Genomic DNA, 7938 nt, shown 5'->3' on the forward strand with positions numbered 1-7938 from the left:
CTATAAGCCAATACCACCTTCACATTGCCAGTGTACCAAGGACATGTTGAGCAACATGAAGGCGGCTGGGGTTATCCGTGACAGTTGTAGCCTTTGGGCAGCTCTGTTGATCCTGTTAAAAAAGAAGGACGGCACCACTCCCCGTATAGAGGAATCGCTAGCTGCATTGAGAACTGCAAATTATTTTTCTACCCTTGATCTCACTAGTCACTATTGGCAAGTGTCCGTTGCTGAGGCAGACCGGGAGAAGACCGCCTTCGCCACCCCTATGGGTCTCTGCGAGTTCAAAAGCATGCCCTTCGAGCTGTGCAATGCGCCAGGAACCTTCCAGAGGCTGATGGAATGCTGCTTGGGACAAGATTTTAGGGTGTATAAAAAGGGAGATTAGATCCCGTGATCCCAACGTATTGTTACACCTCTATAAATCACTTGTAAGGCTACATCTGGAATATGGGAACCAGTTTTGGGCTCCACATTTTAATAAGGACATTCAGAAGTTAGAGTCAGTTAAAAGGTGGGCAACTAGACTACTACAAGGAATGGAAGGCCTCCCATATGATGACAAGTTGAAAAAGTTATTAAGTGATTATTGGCTGCAATGGGGCTTTCTGGCTGGTGCCAGCCTCTCTTCTTAGCACACAGGAACCACAATCCCTACAGCATGCTTCAATGGATTCTCTCATCCCAGCCCAGTAAAACTACATATTTTACACAGTCATAAGCAGTTAAAAGGGATCTATTCTATTCAATTGCAAATGATCTAGATAAGACTGAGAATAAGATACTGCACGGGACATAGCAGAGTTGGTCAAGTTGAGTGGAGATGAGTTTGCTATTTGGCACAGCTTTTTGCATCAATAAAGCAAGTAAAAGGTGTGAAAGATAAAAAAAAGGGTGAAAGTGTGAAAAGTGAATTGGCCAAATTGAGGTGCATATAAAGTTTTTGCTTTCTTTCAATTCACTAATGGGGCTCATTTGAATCAGGTGAATTGAGTTCTGCTTTTGGAAACTGGGTTAAGAAGGGGTGCACCGGTCCTGGAGGTACTGCAATACCAGGTCAATGCGTGCAGTGGACAGAGCAAGATTTTTTCCATCTCCTTGTTCTAAAAATCCATTTAATATATGGTCCCCAGAGAGGGGACGTATCAGATATTAAACTGATAAGAACAGATTTAATTTTTTTTTTTTTCTGTTTATCAGTAGGACTTCAAAATAACAAAGGTGATCGCCTCCCGTTGCCTGGGAACCGTCCAGGCACAAGAGGGCTATGTGTCACCAGAAGGCGCACACACTTCCTCAAGGCCGGCAGACGTGCAATCCCAGGCACCTTCCAGTACCGACCAAGGTAGCGTCCTCCGAAACTACACTTGATCTTAGCCAAAAGGCCGAGAAGCTATAACCCGAATTGGTTACGGCCTTGAGTGGCACCCTGGCCTATACCGGACACATCTTAGGGAGAGGGAGACAAACCCACGCCTACAGAAGACATTTTGTCACCCAAGCCAACCCTTGAAAAGGCTGTTTTGCAGAGCAAAAACAAGAAGAATGGTGCTTTTTGCAGCCGCCGCCCACTGCAATGAATCTGAATAACTCCTCCTTTTGGACACAAGCACCTCCCCTCCCCCTTGCAGTCTTTCCAATTCATGATACAAAAAGACGGACGGACAGGACAGGACAGGACAGGCTGCCTGACTTTCCGTCACTGCCACCCTTTGCCATCCTTGCCCGTAGAAAGCCCTTTCATCATCCCCAAACCCTAATCTTTTCCCTTCCCTTCCCAGATGCGTCTCACTCCCTTTCATTAGGAAGTGAGCGCAGCCTTTTCTCCGTTCTGCACATGCGCGACGTTAAACACAAATGCGCAGGCGTGCGTTCCATTACCCTCACTGCATTCCACTCCCATACAGGAAGTGGGCGCAGCTATTACTACGGTCGCACATAAAAGAACCCACGGCCACCACTGCACATAGCTGACTCCACCACAGGACACCCACTTCTACACCAACGCAGGTAAGACAGGATCGGCACCTCTATGCTCCCGTTACAATCAGGCTCAGTCACCATGTGATAACGCTCTCAACTCTTTAGTTGCAGGCTCCCCTTGCTTCACCTCCACTGGCTGTGCTGCCATTTCCTCTCCCACCTGGAAGGTATACTTTATTCCACTATTTTCCTGTTTCTCTCTTCCCCCTTTTCCCATAACCTACTTTTATCTGCATTTGTGGGGTATCTATATGCTATTTACATCATAGTTTTATTCATTAATAAAGAAGGGAAGAGTGCCCATGAGAGTGTTGAACTGCGGAGAGCAAGAGATTAAGCTGCTCCGATTTGCCACCATTGATAAGCTGTTCTCAGTAGATACACATGCTATCCAAACAGCAGCATCCACCATTGCTTCAGCCCACCCATTCAGTGACAGCTCACCAAGTCAGCCAGAGGAGTGGTGTAAGGAATTACACGTAGGCACTGACTCCACACCTTCACATCACAAGAAGGGGGTCTACAGGCTAGTGCAAGAATACGAGCAAGTCTTCAGCAAACATCCGCTAGACTTTTGAAGAATAAAAGGGGTCAAACACTACATCCCCACAAGTGCACACCCACCCATCAAAGAGAGATATAAGCCAAAACTACCTGCACATTACCAATGTACCAAGGACATGTTGAGCAACATGAAGGAGGCTGGGGTTATCCGTGACAGTTGTAGCCTCTGGGCAGCTCCGTTGGTCCTGTTAAAGAAGAAGGACAGCACCACTCCCCTGTATTGAGGAATAGCTAGCTGCATTGAGAACTGCAAATTATTTTTCTACCCTTGATCTCACTAGTCGCTATTGGCAAGTGTCCGTTGCTGAAGCAGACCGGGAGAAGACCGCCTTTGCCACCCCGATGGGTCTCTGCGAGTTCAAAAGCATGCCCTTCGAGCTGTGCAATTTGCCAGGAACCTTCCAGAGGCTGATGGAATGCTGCTTGGGACACCGAAACTTTGAAACGGTACTGCTATACCTTTATGATGTTATTGTTTATTCTAAAGCAAACAAGATTTTAGGGTGTATAAAAAGGGAGATTAGATCCGGTGATCCCAACGTATTGTTACCCCTCTATAAATCACTTGTAAGGCCACATCTGGAATATGGGGTAAAGTCCTGAGCAGGTTGATAACCATTGGTTTGAGCATGGTAGGGTGTAGTGCGCATCTTCCTGCATCGGTAAAAGCTGCAGAAGTCCTTGAAGATTTCCGCTTCAAAGGCTGTGCCTTGATCTGTGAGGACTCTCTCTGAGTAGCCATGAGGTCTGCATAAGTGTGCTTGGAAGACCTTCGCTGCAGTATGGGCCATTAGATCTTTGACTTGTACCACAACCATAAATCTCGAGTAGTTGTCTACCATCGTAAGTGCATACGTGAGCTCGCCTCGATATTCTGCAACAAAACTCCCTTTTTCGATTTCAGTTTCAGCAAACACTCCTCTTCCTGTAGAAAATATTTATCATTACCTAAGACAGTCATTCTAATGCATGACAATATTAAGGCAATTTAGTTAAAACTTGTTTTAACTCACCTTTAAGGGGATTGATGTATTTCATGGTCAATCCAGGTTTGTCAGTGATGGCACTGACATAATGTATGGCGTCTTTTTCGGGCGTTATCCTTTGCCTTTTCATTGTGAAAATCCAGTTGCCTATATCAAAGCAAATTCTACTACTTGTAAAGTATGCAGAAAATGAAATGTAGAACATATAACATCAACTGCTTAGGAACGCATCATAGGTTAGTACTTAAAAGGATATTGTCATGTTCTAGTCATAATGCAAGCTGGACATTTTTCATGTTACCCTGTAATCGCCGGCCTGTTCTAATGCTCACAAGCCAAGATATAGGCTCAGCTGCTAAGGCTTCCCTCTGCCTTCTGAATGAAACTTGAATATGTCTGGGTCACTGTGTATATAGCAGGTGCTCAGAAAAAATAAGAGTCAATTCAATAGAAATAGCTCTGGCACACTATAGTGATCAATAACGTAAGAAAAGAACTCTTGGAATGCTGAAAATTCTTTATTTGTGCAAAAGGATAATTCATCCAACGTTTCGACCTTGTTTTTAGGTCTTTATCAAGGATAAAGTTATCTAAGATCATAAAGGGTTACAAAACCATATAAACACGTAATTAGTACATAGTACAACATAACAGTACAATATATTGCTACTTGAGAGTACAATGGGTCAAATGACCATGATGCACATACAAAAAATTTTTCCAAAGCCATAGTGAAAACATTTGTACTGAGGAAAGAAAATTTCCACATGACCTATCTGGAGAAACATTCTGGATCAAACAACCAAAAATAGTCAAGCAGGTAAATACACACCTATATGGATAACAGGATGATATGTGTTCAATTGTATAGCGTCATTGCCATTAAGGTACAAATGGAAAACTTGCAATCCTATATAGTGAAGGAAATGAACACATATCATATCAAAGAACACAGGAACATGGGTGTGAGAAAAACCTCAATGTTTATACTTTGTTCTTTATAATGGTGTGAACATGTATATGTCTCAGTACCTTATGCACTTGAGAATTCTAGTGAGTAGATCATGAAAGCCTATTTCAGAACTGGAATCGGTAAATAATTGTAGGTGGAATCTAAATGAAAAGATGGTACAAGTGTTATCATGACACGTGGGCTATAACACAATGGACCGTGTGACAAAGAAGAAAGGAGAGAAAGAAGAGGAAGAAAATGCAACTACCTGTAACATTACGTGATAGTCACTGGTAAGTATCACTTGACAATTCAAGTGAAAAAGGATTCCTTTATTAAAGGGTTCTCAGTCGCCTCAGGATCATGAAATACTAGGGTAAATGATATGAGAATGGGTAAGAAGCACCACTAAAGGAAATATGAGATGCAGGACATATATCTATAAACCCCTGAACTACATGATAGAAATAAAAAGAAGAAAAAAGAAAAAAAAGAAGAAAGAAGAAGAACACATAGAATGCGGAAAGAGAATGGGTACAACTACCTGAGTTACTGCAGGGAGGCCCCTGGTTGGTATTGTGAGGGTTAGTGGAATTCCTTCACTGAAGGGTTCTCAGTTGCCTCAGGTTCGTGAAAAATGCTATAGACAAATAATGCCCGGAGAAAAGGGGTTCATATACAGCGAATAATGGTAATACAAGGTACATGTGTCACATGTAATAGTATATATATATATATTGTACTAAGCTCTACACCAGAAATAGAAAGTAGTCCCTCTGCCTTCTGTCTAGGTGCCCTGAGTTATGTCCTGTAAACTGTCACAGGGACCCAGACACACATGTGTAGTAGGGGAATATCCCTGCTGAGATGCCAGTGCTAGAGCACTCGTTTGCTGTGGAGTTGAACGCTATGTGAGCAGTTCTTACCTTCAATGAGCAGAAGTCTCTTTTTTCAGATTTCAATATCTCTGTGGGTATCTGGCAGAAATATGGAATACTCTTTACTGCTAAGACCCTGTACACCACTCCCACTAAAGGGGGCTTTACACGCTGCGACATCGCTAATGCGGAGTCGTTGGGGTCACGGAATTTGTGACGCACATCCGGCCGCATTAGCGATGTTGCTGCGTGTGACACCGATGAGCGATTTTGCATCGCTGCAAAAACGTGCAAAATCGCTCATCGGTGACATGGGTCTCCATTCTCGATTATCGTTACTGCAGCAGTAACGATGTAGTTCGTCGCTCCTGCGGCAGCACACATCGCTCCGTGTGACACCGCAGAAACGAGGAACCTCTCCTTACCTGCCTCCCAGCCGCTATGAGGAAGGAAGGAGGTGGGCGGGATGTTCCGGCCACTCATCTCCGCCCCTCCGCTGCTATTGGGCGGTCGCTCAGTGACGTCGCTGTGACGCCGCACGGACCGCCCCCTTAGAAAGGAGGCGGTTCGCCGGTCACAGCGACGTCGCCGGGCAGGTAAGTATGTGTGACGGGTCTGGTCGGTGTTGTGCAGCATGGGCAGCGATTTGCCCGTGTCGCGCAACAGATGGGGGCGGGTATCCACACTAGCGATATCGGGACCGATATCGCAGTGTGTAAAGTAGCCTTTAATAAACTGTGTAAAGGATTTTAAGTAAAAATCCACAATAAACCAGCGCTAGATGGGTTTTTATAATTTTATTAATAGACCACAAATAAAAAATTTTTTGCTATCCTTGTTTCAAGACAGAGTATTTGATAATATACAATACACTGATTATTACTAAAACCAAGGACCACATAAAACAAGGACCACATAAAATAAAAAATGAAAGTAATGAGAATAAAATTCTTTTGTATAACCAATTAACTTCGAGGTGATACAATATTCACATTGATTTAGTTTTACCAGTCTAATGTAATGCCCCGGCCGGTGGCATATATTTTGTTTGGTTAATAATTTAGACTTATACAATGAAAGATGTACTATACCACCCCTGGCTAACTTACAAGTTTTAAGTTGTACAATATAAGTTTGCGACGTTATATTCGCCCCCAGGGCCTGGGGGAATAAACCTCACAACAACTTGACCGCAAAAAACACCCCGGATTTCTCCGTTGATTAGGCTGGAACCGCTATGTACAGGATTGACCTGTTATACTTCCAGAGCGGACGTTTTGAGGCCAGTGGCCGCGACTAGTGCTGGCTCTGGGGGAGATGTATGGTTACCGACATCCCTCTTTACAGAGCCTTTATAACACTTCACAAGGCCACAAACCAGCCGGTCCCGTATTCTCCCAAATGTACTTTCGAAATCAAGCAGTACGAAGCCACTGAAAGCACCAAGATGTTGGCTGCGGACAACAATAAGATCAGCGGTAACTACTCAGCCTCTCCAGCGGGCAGTCCAGACCGTATCCAGTGTCAGCTGACTGATTCCACACAGGAGGAAGTTGCTTGGCAGGTTAGCACCACACAAGGCTCCGATCTGCTTCCAAACGAGCAATGCAGAACCGCTGGAGGTACCAATGTATCCTGGTTGCAGACAAAGGAAATGTCAGCGGTAACCTCTCAACCTCTCCAGCAGGCAATCCGTACCGTGTCCAGTGGAAGCCGGTTGATTCCACACGAGGGAGAGATTACTTGGCAGGTTATCACCGCACAGGTGAGGTAGGCAAAAACAGAGTCCTGATCCGACACGCGTTTCGGGGGCGTGTAACGGCCCCCTTCCTCAAGGATAACTCAGCTGTTGCCTAGAGCACTATTTATGCATATATTTAATTGGTTATAATTTGCATAAAATTAAACAATGTTTAAATTCAACCAACATTCAATGACCACTACATATATCAATTTGTGAAAGACCGTTCATAATAGCCATATAATATAATTATGTGCAAAGGTTTTTCTAAAGGTTTTTCTAAAAAGACCTATATATAGCCTTGCTTGTATCATCATATACTGGGAAGACAATGTGTATATATGCATATGCTTTTTTTCAACAATAAATTTAACAAAAGGACATCATAAAGGTGTAATATAAATTTGCTATAATATGAAAAGCCCCTTATATCTACATCAACCTTGGGCAAGTGAAGCACCAGTATTGGGCCCGCTTCTTTTCAACATATTTATAAATGACCTTGTTGGGGGCATGCGGAGTAGAATTTCAATATTTGCAGATGATACTAAACTCTGCAGGGTAATCAATACAGAGGAGGATAATTTTATATTACAGGGAGATTTATGTAAATTGGAGGATTGGGCTGAGAAGTGGCAATTGAAGTTTAATGTAGATAAATGTAAGGTCATGCACTTGGGTAGAGGAAATAAAATTTATAATTATGTACTTAATTGTAGAGCACTGGGTAAAACAGACACAGAAAAAGACTTGGGTGTATGGGTGGATGGTAAACTTCACTTTAGTGGACAGTGTCAGGCAGCTGCTGCCAGGGCTAATAAAATAATGGGATGT

The 7938-nt window shown here is 43.5% G+C and overlaps 1 pseudogene; it reads right to left on the minus strand.

The window, feature by feature from the left end:
* Positions 1 to 1019: 1019 nt before the first annotated feature.
* LOC142260532 (U2 spliceosomal RNA) lies at positions 1020 to 1226 on the minus strand (annotated as a pseudogene).
* Between the last annotated feature and the right edge of the window lie 6712 nt (positions 1227 to 7938).

Source organism: Anomaloglossus baeobatrachus, unplaced genomic scaffold (genome assembly GCF_048569485.1).
Source record: "Anomaloglossus baeobatrachus isolate aAnoBae1 unplaced genomic scaffold, aAnoBae1.hap1 Scaffold_123, whole genome shotgun sequence".
Lineage (NCBI taxonomy): Eukaryota > Metazoa > Chordata > Amphibia > Anura > Aromobatidae > Anomaloglossus > Anomaloglossus baeobatrachus.